The following is a 16,936-nucleotide window of genomic DNA, read 5'->3' on the forward strand; positions in this document are numbered from 1 at the left end:
CTTATCAGAGGTTACAGACACCACAGAGGGGTCAGCAGCAGGACATTTATACAAAAAATAACAATCCTCAGGCACCCTATAAAACCTATCATCCTCACTGGGAGCAGGGGGCAGAGAATCAGGTGCATGTCAGACACTGAAAAAAGCATCCAGCAAAGCAGCCAAAACAGTAGAAATAGCCACAGGTTTAGGAGATTCCAACTTCAGCAACTATTAATACCTCTTATGGATATCAGAGACCTGAGCACAATCCCACTTAAAAAAAATCCCATCATCCTGGAGATTGTGTCCCCAAATGAATTTTCCTTAAAAGGAGCATCAGGACTAATTGATCCCTCCTCCTCTGACCCATAGTCCAAAGGAAAAGGAATTTGAGTAGAATAAGTCAGGAATTCATCATCAGAATCCAGCTCTTCTGCAGAATAATCCTGTTCTCTAGGCCTTTTGAGGGGAGTAGAGGACTAAGAAGGAGAAGCAGGAACAGAAACCTCCTGAGGAGGCTTTAATAACATTAAAGCAGTAACTAGCCCCTGAGAAAAGGCCTGCCACTCACTTTGTGGATAACTAGGAGCAGAAGAAACATGTTTAGTTTTTTGTTCCCTGTTTTTAAGGGAATGTCGCCCCTATAAAACTGGCAAGTTTCAGATTCTCCTAGGCCCCTTGGAAAAAAATCAACTGTGATTCCCCCTGAATGAACAAAACAGATGCCTGCAAAGCCTCTTCAGACATGCTGCCAACCAGATCCTCACCAGCCTCCAACTCAGTCATGGCAGAGAAATCTGACAAAACACCTGGGTGAGCCACCAGGTTCTTAACAACCTCAGGAGGAACACCTGGCAGAGGCAGGACAGTGGAAGATTCCGGTCATACCTTTTTCACCTTCTTTTTCCCTAATGGCTGACCCTTGGGGCTGGAGATTCTTTCCATTGTATTATCAGCAAGAAGCTTAAGATGCTGGTTCTCAAGATAAAAGGAAAGGGAAGAAAGCCTACTACAAAGGGTTTTCAGGATGAACACCTGACAAATTGAAAAAGATGTATAGTTGTGAAAAGCTCCTAGGCAAAAAAAGACACTGTGGTGGTTTTTATGGGGACTCTGTTTCCTACACTCACATTTACCCTTCCTGGATGACATTAACCCCAAATAGCACAAAAAAAGGCAAGAAAAAAAAAAACAAAAACCGCAACAGGGCACTTATCTACAACTTACTAGGATGTAGCAAAAAGGCATAGGTGTTACCTGTAGCACAAAAATGAATACAGCTGGCAAAAAATGGACATAGGCAAACAGACCAATGGTAAAAAGAAACAATCGGACTGGCAGCAAGTTCTATAGATGGTACACCTGAATGTCACCTTTGTGCCTTACGCTACACAAGGAGCGTTTGAGTGATATCCGGCATACTTTAAAGCAACAGTAGGCTTTGGTAGACTGGCCAGACATCAGGATTCCATGGCAGGGAATCCCATTTGTGAAGAATACTTTAGCAGGGAATGTAAACACATCAAAACAGTGCTGTTTGATAGTCCTGCCTGGGTGTGCAGTGCCCCATGTTTTCTGGAAATAAAGTACCATGAAGGTTCATCTCTACATGTTTGGATACCTTCAGCATGTAGTTGGATCATGCTATCACTTTTAGTACTTAACATCCAGCTGCTCAGGGAATAAATACCAAATTCCTTTGGGTGAATCCTAGAACTCCACTGGATAAGGTGGTACTAAATGAACAGATAAAGTTCAGCCTTCCTCTACTCAGTTTTCATCTTACAAAAATAGTATTGTACTCCAGACACACTTGAATAAAATCTGATGATTTGTTATGTTATTTTTATAGAAAGAATATTTATCAATGCCATAAAATCAAGCAAAAATGATTGGTACAGGTTAATGAGAGACTGAACTTGTTTGCGTAGAGCATTGCTCTGAATTGGAGAACAGTTGATCGACATTACATCACCTTTATGCATTAAGGTTTGTGTTGAAGGAATCACTTCCCTATTTATTAAAGGACAACGGGATATTAAAGCAGATTGCTCAACCTGCTGTTTCTCTTAGTCCCTGTTCATTGATACAGCCTCGAAAAGTCATCCATGCAGCTTTAAAAACTAATCCACTCAACTGTTTTCCCTGTTAGGCTTCCTACCTTTCCATACTGTTTTACTTTCACTTTGAAAACCAAGTTGAAAAACCTCTAGCTGGCTCTGAAATGATGATGTCACATCTGCCAGAGCTCTTGCTCTAGCTACCGGGATGTTTCCTCCCCAAAAGTGATGTAATCCCCACCTGATTTGCATGCTATATAGAAGAGCCAGTGGACCTCCCACATTGTGATGTCAGAGCTGCCTTGCCCAGCCCACTCTTAACCTAGCAAAAATTTCAAAATATAATCTCACTTTTCTGAAGAGCCCTACCAATATGTGACAAAGTACAGGCAGAAACACAGTAACAGCTTTAATCGACAACACTACATCAGATTAAAAGAAGTTTGCAATACCGTAATTTTCTTAAATTACCACTTAAAAAAAGCATGTGGGTGCTGTCATGCAAGTCTGTGAAATATTTTGTGTTTGTAGTGCATCATTTGTTAGCTATTTAACCAAACAGGAAGGAAAAATAAGTGGAAGTTTGATGCTTTGCAAAACAGTGATTATCCCTAGTGCTGTGGAACTTGGTTCTAAATTTGACAGGAGGAATGCAACAAAAAAGTCTCCCACTGTAAGGAAGGAAAGGCTGACAAGAAAACAGTACATTAGTCTGGTCACCTGCCATAAGCTGTTAATCACATGCAGATAACGGGTCAAATTACCCTTAGCTCTTTGACAGCTAGGGAAGGTAGGTGTGAAGGGGGAGGGGAGATACCTTGAAGAACTAGATTTCAGCCTGCACAAAATAAATCAAGTTAGCATGTCTAAGAATAAAGAGCAATAAAATGCACTTTTCAGTTCTGTTCTGTAGGCTCCTGTAGCATTTGTACTGCTTGTGTTTGAAGTAGTCATTGAAAAAGGATAAAATGTTAACCAAAAGTAGGTGACTATAACACAGCAGTGAATGCCTGAAATTCAGTGGAATGACAGGAGCTTTAGGGAAAGTGTGGCAGATCTGATGCAATTTTTTGGAGACAAACAATGCATTCTGGGATACTTAGAGACAGATTAAACAGTTAAATTATTTCAAGATTCCAGACCCCATGTGGTCAGAGTCAGAACTTGTGTATAAAAATATCTATAAAGCTCTAAATAGTCCCAGAGTGGTATTAAAATGTAGGAAACACCAAACCATGATGAAATAAACTTGTTTTTTTTGAGTCTGTGAGTGCGGTTGTCCTTTAAGACTAAACTTAAGCTCAGGAAGCATGCCTTTGGGACAGCTGATAGTGAACAACTTTGCCTGGAAGCAAGATGTTTCACTGAGCTACTTCATTTCAGGTCTCAGTGGGTTGATGTTCTGTAGAATTTAGGAAGTTGTAAATGCATGAGGTTAATTCTTAGTGTTCTCTTCCATTTAGATGAAGTTATCTAATTTGCTTTACTTCTTATATTGTGTGATGATGGACTGCATCAAAGTTTGTGAAAAAAATATCTCATCTTACCAGAAATATGAAAAGAAATACTAGTCAACGCTGAGTGGTATATTTTATTTGTCATTTGGAAAAAGAACACATCACACACATATGCATTAATTCATAAGTTATAGCCTTCCATGGCTTTGGTAACTGTCATGCATAGGTATTTATACACTGGAGGAATGAAGGTCTAAATCTTTCTGTCTAATAGTAAGAAAACCATGATGCAAAACTTAGAATCCCAAGTAACTACAAATAATGCTAGGCACATTCTGAACATACTGGTCAACATGCTTATATGTATTGAAGTTTGCCCACTGCTGAATTCAGTTTCAGAGGCTGGAATAATGCAGATGATGTTCTGCAAAAATATAAGTGCAAGTCAGCACTGGTTCTTGTCTGATGAGATGTTCTCAAACTTTACTAAATAACAGGCTTAAGAAATACAGAGGTCGTGTTATGTTTGACATTTAGATCATTTTTGCTAATAATTTGCAATGCAGAAGGCTAGGATGAGCAATGGAAGTACCTGATGCATGATTGGAGGTTATTTGATAATGCACAGCAGTCAGAATGCACTTTAATTGATGGAATTCACTGCAGGATGTCTTGCAACCCTCTTCCTGGTGCAGCAACCTTGGAGTTATTTATATGAAAGGTGGTAGAGGAGGTGCATCCTCTTTCTGGAAAGTTTACTAGTTGAAAGTGAAATAGTTTGGGCAGTGGAGCTCAGAAGGAGACTGGATGAAAGGGGTTAATAGCAGTGGATTTGGTTTGGTGGAAAAGTAGGCATCTTTTCAGGGGGGTTCATACATGTGAGTAATTGTTGCACGAGAAGGTTCACTAAGATGTCAATAATAGTAGCTATGACCAGATTGCAGTCCATTTATAGTAAGTTATGGTGGATAAATGAATTGAGTGCAGTCTCTTAAAAGTGCTGTGATACATGGGGTACAGTGTGCTGTGAAATGAATAGCTTCCCAATTTGTACCGAAAAAGTAGTAGTAGTTGTACATGTAATGTAATTTTGCTTTAGTTTAGATGCTTTTGGAGTCTAGCTTCTAACCAATGAGTCCAGAAGGGCTCTTTGAAAGGATATACTGGTATCTATAATGAAATATGCCATACCTTTCATCACAGATAACTAATCTTCCAACATAAAAAATATTTATGAAACAGAGTAGATAAAGTTTGTTTTTTATATAAAAAAAAAACCTCACCTGATGATGGAATCCATCAAAGATTGTGAATTGCCTGCCCTTTGAGAAAGCAGTTTGGTTGCCTGTTGCTCATAGGGCCAAATTGCTTTAGGAATACCAATTTTGGAGGCTATTCTGCAGAGTCACTTCCCATTCTTGGTGAGAGCATTACATTTTAATGCACAGTTTAGTAACCTGGATTCTTAATTCCTTGTCTTTCTGCTTACCTGTGACACTTTGCTAGTATAGTACAATTTTTTTCCACATATGTCTGGAAGACATAGGCAAGAGGATCGTTAAAGGCATTCTATGGCATCTACTACCTTTGACCCTAAACTAATTCTGCATCTTGACTTGCTTTCTAAATACAGATGCAACTCTGCTGTTTACCTAGATGAAGTCGACAGCTCACATTTGCTGTGTCTGGCCAGCTCCCCCTCCATAGTTGCTTGTGTGCATTTGAACCTACAACTAACAAGATGGTATGTTTGGCTAAATACTTGATATTTTTTTATATTGCCTGCATTGTATTTTTATTTCTACTCATTAATGAGTTATGATTTAAAACTACTTCTAACCTACTGTTCAACTTCAGCACTGCTTGCTGTTTATAACCATCTCAAATCAACTTGCTATATCCATTGCTTTCTTACTTTAATATTCTTTCAGATAGAAAATTGAAAATAGATTGTGGTGGTCCAGTGCACCTACATACAGTATACATTAAATAAATAAAGAGCAATGGAGCCATATGCAGTGCACAGCTGATTAAGACTATAAGCTTCATACTGTAGTTCAGTGTTTGATTCCCTCAGCCTCCATTTATCTGCTGTGTAGTTCTGAATGTGTCACTTAATTAGTGTTCCCAGGTTGAGTATAAAAAATGTTCCATGCAGATGAGTGCTTCACCATTACTAACAACCAACCAAACAGAACAAATAACTGAATAAATGTGTTACTGCAGCATGTCATTATAGTTATCCCATTGTTAATAGCAAGGTTCAGAGTATACTGAATAGTCCTGCAGAACCTGTCTTTGCAAAGACCAAACATGATGGGAGGCAGCTGGTGGCAGGGCAATAGCAATGACACAGAATTTGTGCTACAAACCATATGAAGTTAGATGAAAGGCGCATAACCTACATTATCACAAAGAAGACAAGGGGACTAGTGGCAGGAATATTCACTTACCTCAAAAAAGAATTAACAAAGATCAAAGAAGCCTCTGTGTTTTTTAACAACCAGCTGTACAGCAACAAAGGACTGCAGTTAGTCTAAAGCTAGATATGGAGTAGCTCAGGAGCAAGATGACATTTTTAAAATGTGGGAGCAGGGAATAGTTCTGTAGAACAGTCAGTAGATTCAAAACAGGGATGGAGTTTCAAGAATATGCAGAAGAGATACAAACTCTTGATGAGAATAAGGGAGATGTCATTTGCTGGTTAACTGTAAGTGACTGGTTACTCTCTGGTCAGGGGATGGATTAAGTGGAAATATTCTTATTCATTCATTTCATTGTCATTCTTAGCCTTTCTGTTAACATCTGACAATTTAAAATAGTGTAATTGAGCAGATTACCTTGAACATATAATGTTATTTTCGTCTGCTATGAAAATACGGTTGCTTTTTCACAACACATTTCTTATGAAGCAGTATTTTTCTCCATGCAGTCTCTAGTCTTAGACAAAAAAAAACAGATGAATTATTATGCAAAAGAAGAAAAACTTTCTAAAATTTTCAGTATTCTGCTTTTTCTGTAATGCCAATTTTTTAATATCCTCCTGTGTATTTATCAGTTTCAAAAACATCTTCTGCATTTATAAGAATTATAAAAGTTAAAATGGACTTGTCTGGCTGTGACGTTAAGAACACTCTGGAATTAGTTTATCTTTGTGAATCAAGAGTTGTAAGGCATGGATAATCACCATATCTGCCTCACAGGGTTACCTTTGTTAAACACAGTAACAGCAAAAACATTTTCTGTCATCTTGCTGTATCACTGTGGCTTTGGTTACAAACATATCTGTTTCTGGCTGTATCAGGTAATCCGTTATTTTGCATTTCTTTGTATAAAATTATTAAACATTCATGAAGCGTTAGCTCTTTAAATGATCTTATAGTAACTTTGGGAAACTGCCAGCAACTTCCTGACTCTTTAGAAAAATTTGTGTCTAAAACCATAGCCTTATGTTTGCAGTGCAGTAAACTCCCTGCCTCAACACTGAGGTTTGAAATGAATGTCTGAGCTTGTTACCTATTAACAAGCACTGCTATCCCTTTGTTGTAATATTATATCTGAGGAAAGACCCATTTTTGGATGTTTCCGTATCCATCACGCCTAGTTGTTGCTGATAATTTTATTTGCTTTCTTTGTAGATCGACATTTTACACATATTGTTATGGCATATTGTAACCAGTCCCTGGCTGAATGAGTGGAAGTATAGTCTGCAGCAAGAATAAAATGTTTCTTACTGGATTAATTGAATGAAAGAAACAAGAACTGCCCTGACAGTATATTATTCTGACCCTCTTCCATGAAAGGTAGGTTCCATTAAGTCAAGGTGCTATTTTCATTATCATTTGTACATCTAATTCTGTAGTTGATTGTGATGGATGATAACAATGACAGCTTCTAAACTGGTATTTCATTGGTTCATAGGTAGGTACTAGGCTATTGGCCATAGGGCCTATATAACCCTAGCCAAACGGTACCCTGGCTTTTGCCACCCAAGAAAATTATTTTCCTGTGCCCCTGTCGAGCAGAGCCACAGAGGTGATCCCCAGGGTGAATTTCCTATCTCCCATCCAATCAAGATTTTTCTTGAAGCGTGCTAATGAGGAGCTTTGTTTGATATAGATAGGTAGTTTGTTCCAGAGTATGGGAAGTCTCTGGGACAGGAATCTATCCCTCCAGCATGTTCTGTTTATTGTAGTGACAAGGTTTATGTCCCTAGAGTGTGTAGCTTGGAGGGATTGGGATTTCTTTAAGTGGAGCATGTCCAACAGCTCTGGGTTTGACATAGCTTTGTATGTTAGGCAGAGATTGCCTCTGAGTAGGGGATATGCAACAGAGTAAAACTGGAGTTTTTTGAGATGGTTTGTATAGGGCATCTGTTTGAGGCTGGTAATCCTCTTTGTGAGGTATTTCTGGGGCTTTTCCAGTTGTTGTAGATGTCTTGTGAGGTACATACCAAAAGGGGCATTCTACTCTATAATGGGTCTAATGAGTGATGAGTAGAGGGGAACAATTACCTTTTTTTCCTGGATGAGAAACCTTTTGTGATGAGGTGTGGCACGTAGAAGGATTTCCTGACTACTGTGGTGATGTGATTATCAAAGGAAAGACTACTGTCTAGTTTTAAGTTAAGGTTTATTTACAAGAACAAGCAAAGAAAACATCACTTTCTTACAAAAAGTATAAAGAAGTAACTGAAAAAAATTCAGTCCATTTGCAATAGATAATGTTTTTAGCAAATGCTCTTTTAACTGCAATTCCACAAAATCCTGTCTGGTTAACAACAGTTCATGTAAAGCTTTTCCAACATTCAAGTCCATGTAGTTTTATTGCAGAGGGTTTTTTTCCTTAAGCTGGACAATAAAACAGATGGTTCTTAGATATGTTAGCCCTTTCTGTGCAACACATGATACCACAGAGACAGAAGTAGTTTTATTAGTTTGTGTTACAGAGCAACACCTGACTGCATTTTTCTGCTCATGAAGCTCCCTGGAGGCTCCTATTGTGGACCCTCTATAGAGCCAGAAGTTAGGAATCTGATTCCCTCGAGAGGTAGTGACCTTGGTGTACACCTAGATGCGTCTGCTCCTGCTAGTTGTAAAGAACAGTTGCCTCTTACTGGTTTGCCTTCTTACTCTGTATTTCCTTCAGAGTAGGTAGTATTCTTGCCAGGATCAGTGGTCACTATCGCACATGACCCTTCCAATATAGAATCACTTGTTTTAGCATTGGTTGGTGTGATTTAAGCCAGAGATACATCTAAATATGTATTTTGCCAGAGGGTCAAAGTCCATCTGGATAATTTTGAGTTGCAACTTTTCTGACTGCTGAGCCAGTATAAAGGGGCAGTCAGTGAGTAACACAAATTCTTACCTGATAAATAATATTTTAGAGGTAGGGTCCATTTTATAGCAAGACATTGCCTCTCTTGTTATAGCCAAATACTGCCTCTCAGCATTGTCGAGTTTTCTACGTATGTAGCAGATGGGATGCTCATCCCGATCTTTGTTTGAGGTGAGACTGCGCCTATGCCTACCCCAGAGACACCTATGTACACTAAGAATTGCTTGGAAAAGTCTTCTACTGTTAGCACTGGTTCAAAATGCAGTATATATTTTAAACTTGCCTTTCATCTGAAAACTTATTCTTCGAGTGAGCCTTACCCTTGGGTTAGGTCAGTCAGAAAGCAGACAGTGATTGCAAAATTAATAAATATATGATGCTAGCTAGTCAGGCCTAATAATAAGCCTTAACCTTTTTCTGAATGGTTGGCACAAGCCTGTTTGTACTGTTTATTTTCTTGACCTGTGGTTTTTCTATCCCCTGGGCTATCACATTGCTAATGGTTTATTTACAAGAACAAGCCATGCTTAACTTGCACATTAGTTGTGTTTGCAGTCTTGTCTGCTGGACATTGAAATATAAAATTGCTTACATATTAGGAAGATGGCTTTCTCAGACTTCAGAAAATATAACTATATCATCTAGGTTGCCTGGTTAATATGTGGTATGAGGTCTAAGACTTTTGTCCATCAGTCTGTATGATCTTGCAAATACTCCATGGAGACCTAAAGGCAGAACATTGTAAAGAAAAAGTCCATCTGGTGTGGAAAATGCCATTTTCCTTACCTCATGGGGCAAGTGGAATTTGCCAGTAGCCTTTGGTTATGTCCAAAGTGGACAAAAGTCTAGTTTAGCTTAATTTTTCAATCAGTTTGTCCTCTTGGGCCATGGGATATGAATCAATGTAGATATGTTGCTTAATTTTCTGAAGACATTGCAAAAGTTTATAAACCCCTAATGCTTGGGGACTAGTACAATGAGGCATTTGGAATTAGTATGGCATCCTTATATGTCCCCAAGTTTAACATTGTTGTACCTCTTTCTTAACTACTTCATGTTGGGATTCTGGAGTTTGGTATGGTTTCAAATTTAGTTTCTCATCAATTATGTTTATTGTATTTTTTTGGATTAAATTAGTTCTGCTAGACAATTCTGAAAATGTAATTTTTTTCCGTCATCTACAAATTTCTTTACTTCTTTTCCTGAGATATTGATATTCTCTCATCTATTCTGACTTCAAGATATGCTTTAGGGCCCTTATCATCCTCTACAGACATACCTACTGCAGAAGCTTCAGTTTCCTTTTAAGGTTTAGGGGTAATTTATGTTATGTAACAGGTCTTGGTTTCCCTTTTCTTCAGTTGTGGATTCATATAATTTACTCCACTCTCTTTATCTAAATATCAAAGAGTTCTTGTCACTTTGTAAGAAATTTGTTTTCTGTAGTAAGCACTAACACAGCTACTTTATTTCCTGGTTTGAATCATCTGAGACAAGTGTGTTTATTATATATGCTCTCTGTTGTGTTTCCTTTGCTTTCTGCATTTATTGTTTCTACTAGAGGTACGATAGTCCTTAACCTGTCTAGTAGATATGTAAAATGCTGCATTGTGCATTTTAAGAGGGTGTTTTCCTTCACCCATATTTATTTTGCTATATCTTGTAAGCCTTGAGGATCTCTGCCACATAGCAGTAGCTTAGAGTACTGTGAATCCAGCAGAGGCTTGAGGTACTTCACATACAGCAAAGAGAAGGTATGGAAGCAGTTAATACAACTTCTTTCTTATCTGGTTCTATAGCCTTTCATTACATAGACTTCAAAATTTTTATAAGCAGCCTGACAATCCCAGCTGTTTGAGGTTGATATATAGATGTCCCATAGATTTTTCACTTAAAAACTGACAGAGTTGATACATTACTCTGGAAATGGATGGTGTGCCATGGCCAGCAAGAATTTCTTGAGGAACTCCTACTCTGGAAAGCAGCAGCACTTGTCTCTTTGCTTTGCTTTTAGACATCATGCAGTACTGCCTCATGAAATTGTATTGCATAGTCAGTGATTACTGGGGTATTCTGATGGCTGTTCATAAGTTCACACGTAAGTTCTAGGCCTGCTGTCCTTATAGGCCATTTTAATCCTACCCAATTTCCGTTTCAAATGAGAGAATCAAACCCTGTACCTTATGATTGTGAGATATACACCTTAACCATTATACAATTGTATTGCATAGTCAGTGATTACCAGCACATTCTGATGACCCTTACTCAGTTTTCATGTAGACTTGCAATATCTATTGCTATTCTTTCAAACGTAACTACCACGACGGGTAAAGGCATAAAAGGCTTTTAATCATTGACTTGGTTGTTGTCCTTGGACATTCTGGGCATCCTGTTCAAAGATGCTCAGTGTCCTTTATAACACCAGACCAGTAATATATTATCAAAATTCAAACTTTTGTCTTATCCCTTGCTAAATTATTACTCAAAATGTGGCTATCTGCTAAGGTGATGGATTTAGCGCTTTCTTCCACCTGAAATGTGGATTTCATCAGAATCAACTACACAAGTTTTTTAACTAATTTATCAGTTTTTTGGCGCCAAAAAGTTCAGACTCATTTATAATTTAAAGAACCATATACCAACTCAATACGTAAATACCACTCTTACTAATGAGAATAAAAATGAAATAAAAAAACATAGAATTGTCAGTACTACATATTCCTAAATTTTGTGTATCAGTTAATACAGCATCTAATTCATTACTAACTCTCATACATGAAAAAATGTTTAAGAGTAAGTATTATAGATACATTAGGTATTATACCCGATATTTGGATGATATCTTCATATTATGGGATGGACCTGATGATATCATTGTGGAGTTCCTAACTTATCTGAATACATCAAGCACATTTTTGAAGTGTACACACAAATCTAGTCGAGTAGGCATTGCATATTTAGACACTTTTATCACTATGAATAACAATGGTTTCAAATCTCGTATTTATAGGAAGGAAACTTTCTCCAATAACTATTTAGATTATAGTAGTAATCACCCATATAAAACAAAGAAAAGCATATTTAGGGGACAATGCATTCGAGCGGTTAGAATGACTTCAACATATGAAGATATGATAGAAGAAATAGAAAATATTGGCAGTATGTTTAGACTCAAAGGATACCCCGAAAAATTATTGAATGAAGTTAAGACATATGTTATTGGAGAATGGGGTAATAGATTCTCCCCCGTTTTGGGTAAACCTTTATTAAATTCAAGTAAGAATCAACAGGTTACGGACTATAGAAGAGCTTGTATCCTAGAGTATACCCCCCAGGCCAAGTGCATAAAATGTATTCTTAACAAATACTGGAATGTTCTTAGAGTAGACCCTGCATTAGAAGAAATAGTAGGTAAAGCACCCATTTTTGTTTTCAAAATGGGAATTAATATGAAGACTATCTTCGAAAGATATAAAAGGGTGGAATGTATGAATATGCAATATACTGGAACACGTAAATGTGGTCATTGCAGCTACTGCCATGTCATATTAGAAACTGAAATAGTTAAATTAGAGAATATAAATAGGACTTGTATTCAAATTAGTAGAGGGAATTGTAATACCCATCATATAATATATATTGCAGTATGTACAGGCTGTAACAGTTTCTATATAGGAAAAACAGAATGGATGTTTAAGAAAAGAATCTACGACCACCTCTATGCTATAAAGAAAAAAGATAGTACAAATGCATTGTGCAGGCATGTGGCTGATAAGGACAACAGTCACAAATTTAAATTTGCCATATTAGAAAAAGTTAAAGTGGACAATAGAGGTGGTAACATTAAAGCTATTTTATTGGGGAAGGAAGTTAGATGGCAAATATTTACAGATGCTGCTACTCCGCCAGGCCTAAATGAATATATTAACATTAAGCCTTTATTATTATAAAATTATAGTGGTTTTAACGGAATGACAATATATACATTGTTTATATTATTTATTGACATTATTGTATTTTTAAGGTTTCCTACCATCTTTAGATATTTTTATGTACTTACTTTTATGTATTTATATTTATGAATTTATTATATATAGATATACATTATGGTAAGAGATGTATTAGGATGTAGGACTTTACGTTTTAATTATTTTTTAATTAATATTTATACTTATATTATTTTTCAATATTTAATATGCTAGCATTAATATATCTATGACAATTGGTATGAATGTATATTTATCCCCATAGAGAGTTATCAGTTCCCCTATGCATGCATTCTGGAGTATGGACAGTTTTTTTAGTAATTTTTTTGTAGTAATTTTTGTAGTAATTAATTTAGCAACTTATTAATATTTTACTATGCTGGTGTACATTAATATTTATTATGACTTAGTTTCCTACATGATAGTATGATGTATGAGAGTTAGTAATGAATTAGATGCTGTATTAACTGATACACAAAATTTAGGAATATGTAGTACTGACAATTCTATGTTTTTTTATTTCATTTTTATTCTCATTATTAAGAGTGGTATTTACGTATTGAGTTGGTATATGGTTCTTTAAATTATAAATGAGTCTGAACTTTTTGGCGCCAAAAAACTGATAAATTAGTTAAGAAACTTGTGTAGTTGATTCTGATGAAATCCACATTTCAGGTGGAAGAAAGCGCTAAATCCGTCATTTATAGTTGTTTGTACTTTGCCCATTTCTTTGTAATAAATCGCAGGCTGTATTATAGCTGTGTGCAGCTGCATTTCTTAGACGATTTTAGTGTTGGATTTTACTTCTTTGTTGCTGTCTTTCAACACTATTACTGGTCTTTTTATCTGCTAAGGTCATTACAAATACTCTAAAAAGCTTTCAAACTAATAGCTGTCTCAGTAATATGTTTTCATGTATGGTTACCATATAGACCACCTGTGTTTTTAGTTCATTGTATGGTTATGAAGTAGGGCTGTTATTTTCATTTGTTTCCCCATCTACTTTTGTGTTGTGTCTAGCTGTACCTAAAATATTGTTTTCCTAGTGGCTCACCTTGAAACAGACATGGCTTATATGAGATCAGTCAAGTCAGCATTATTTTCATAAGTTTTCAGGTATGAAGTGGAGGCCATGGCCTCTTCTGTAAATGCAGGTACAGGCTTTTCCCTTTCATTTAGTTCATCCTCTGTAAAGGGTAACTCATGACCATATTTTCTTCTGCTGGAGGTGCTGCTAGTTTCCAATTCTCTTCTTCAGTAGAATCCTATTTTTGTTTCTGAATGGCTCTGTGGTTTGGTTTAGCAGAAAGAAACTTAAGGTTCCCCTTCAATTTAGCGTGAAATTAATCTATGTATTCCTCAGTTTCTACACCTGCCTCTTTTAGTGTATTCTTAACTACAAGTTCTTCAATGTCAGATTCCACACTGACATGTTTTATTATTTCTATTGATATTCTTGGCAAAATTCAGTATTAGATTTTATTAACCCTTCTACGTAGAGCAAACTTTTTTCTCCCTTTGTGTGTTATGGTTATGCACCGTTTTCTTTACTGGATCTTTCTATTTCTAGCAAAAGATCTACTTATTTCCCCCACCATTTCTTCTAGAGTTCTTTGAATTGGTAAATTATTATCCAGTTATCACATCACATATTTTGTTGTGCACTAGAGCTAATGAGTGTAGCACTTTGCCTAAAAGGGTTTTGCAATTTTTCTTGTGTTACAGGGTACTACCTACTGTGTTACTGAAATCTTTTTGAATGGATACTGATTATATATATTTTTTTAAATTTTTTTGTATTGTTTATATAAATGTCTTTATATTTTTACTTGTTTAATATACTGATATATATTAGATGTGTATATGGAATATTTATGATAAAAAGATTAATTAGTCACTATGTTACTAAAATTTTAAGTATTGCGATTGCTCCACTAGCATTTGAATTCATTTATATGGAAGTAGTTGTTTTATTTTACTTTGTATAACATCTGGTGAAGCAGTTTTGAATGACTGTGAAAACGCTTACGAATGAGATTAAAAGTTTGAATTTTATCTGAGAACTTTTGAATTTTATCTGAGAACTTTTGCTTGGTATAAAACCTTCTCCCTTATGTCAGTTTACTGTACTGTACATATTTGAAAGAAGGCTTATTACCATGTGGTGCATGCAAGTCTGACAGGAAGTTTGCCATTTCAGTTAAAAACACACAGGTTTACTGTAGAGTGTCCATTTCCTTAAGTAGCTGGATATTGCACTTTTAAATTTATCTACAACCAAGGTTTCTAGAATTTTGCTTACATTATTGACATGAAATTATAGCCACAATTTCAAAATGTAAATTAAATCAGCCATTTGCAGCCTTAAACCAGTCTGTCTGTTTTGAACGTTCACTTATAAAATTTAAGTGCTTATGCCTTGGATGAAGCCCTAGCCATATACAGATTTTTTTATAATAATTGTATGCATCAGGATCCTCAAAGTCCCTGTATGCTTATAGTGAGTCTATGGTTAAATGCTATTATAGAATCCTGGCTCAGTTAGCTTGGTGCCATTTTTTTCTAGCCACATATTTGAAGTTTTACCAAGCAAGCCTTCATAATGTCTTCCAGTCCAAGTTTTTTTTTTTGAAGGTGTATGGTCAGCCTAGTTTAAATCTGTGGTGGTAGAATTCATTAAAACTTCAGTTACATTTTCCATTCTAAACAGATTACAGCAGCAACGGTATGAATTTGCCCACATTTCCTTCTTCCCATTCAGGTTACTATACATGTTGAGTGGAGCTAATAATCAAGGACAGTTTAATAGTTAATAATTGCCATTTTGATGGCTCACATTTTTTTTCTTTGATGTGGAATTGACTCCAAGCGCAACATTTGCTTTCTGACAGCTTGGAAACTCATTTTGCAACAAAACAGCTCTTTATTTATTTATCCTTTCCTCGCCAGGTTAGTCCCAGTAGGCTACTGGCCTCTTTTCTGGGAAAACCCAAGGTTATATTTATTTATATAGGACATTTTGCCAGGGCATCGGGTAACATCCTCTACTCTTTATTGTTGCAAGGGGGACCCATTTTGCAGGAGCACTTCCTGTTTCCATTCCAAGTCCAGAGGTGGCCTGGGGGAAACAGGAAGGCAGATGGAAAGAGAAGGCAATAATGGAGTGGAGAGAGAAATAGAGAAGAAAGCAAATATGGAGACTGCAGAATGTGTGCAGGATTCTGAGGAGATGTTTCAAAGAAATGTGTTTGATGGAGATGAGTCAGCAAATGATGGATTTATAATTACAACCATCCAGTCAGGATGGTTGCATGATGATTTGCTTAAAGAAATGAGAATGTAGAGTGAGACAGAAATTGGATGATACATTTCCTGGGCTGACATTATGGAGAAAACACAAAGTGAGGATGTAGACACAATCCCAAAGAATAGTGGCAAGATGGAAAAGAAAACATATGCAGAGAAAATAAAAAAGGCAGAAGGGAAGTAGCAGAAGAAAAGGCAGATGACAATAAAAATGGAAGTACGTGGTAAGGATTCAGAGAAAAGAAGACAAAGAAATGGACAGGTATGATGTATGAGACAATTTAATAGCTCCTTTGGGTTCAAAAGCACAGATGAGGTAAGAGTATTTATTCTTATAAACAGGGACATTTTGTGACATAATATTTGAGACTGTTTTTTTTTTTCCAATGGAAATGTTTCTTGGAGAATATGAAAAAAGAAAGACTGTAAACCTTGGAATCTTTATGTGATAAAATTATTTAACAGGGAAACAAAAAAAATCGTCTACAACTTTGAGCAAAGTTGTAAAGAGAAACTAGAAAGGACATTTTAAAACATTATGTAAAGAAATACTGGATTTTGTAAAAGTTTACGACCAAAGGGATTTATAGACTTGTGTATGGGATTGTAATATTGTGTCAAAAATAGAAAGAGAAAAAATATACATATAACAAGCATGATAAATGTGGAAAAGAATAGGTGGATTGTAAAATACTGGGGACAAGCCAAAACGTGTGTGTGTGTGTGTGTGTGTGTGTGTGTGTGTGTGTGTGTGTGTGTAAAAGATGGACATTTGCTAAGTAACTATGATAAAATAAAATATTAA

The 16,936-nt window shown here is 36.3% G+C and overlaps 1 protein-coding gene across 5 annotated transcripts in view; it reads left to right on the forward strand.

The window, feature by feature from the left end:
• Positions 1–16,936, forward strand: part of LOC122790699 (dual specificity testis-specific protein kinase 1-like) — a 1,196,153-nt gene that overhangs the window by 286,495 nt on the left and 892,722 nt on the right. For 2 of the 5 annotated variants that reach the window (XM_044058245.1, XM_044058244.1), the window contains exon 2: positions 7,138–7,302. The exons of the other annotated variants lie outside the window; for them this stretch is intronic. The gene's annotated coding sequence lies outside the window, so the exon portion shown is untranslated. The remainder of the gene's footprint in view (positions 1–7,137; positions 7,303–16,936) is intronic. 5 annotated transcript variants of the gene reach the window in all.

This window comes from Protopterus annectens, chromosome 16.part0, assembly GCF_019279795.1.
Source record: "Protopterus annectens isolate FY-2018-M chromosome 16.part0, PAN1.0, whole genome shotgun sequence".
NCBI lineage: Eukaryota > Metazoa > Chordata > Ceratodontiformes > Protopteridae > Protopterus > Protopterus annectens.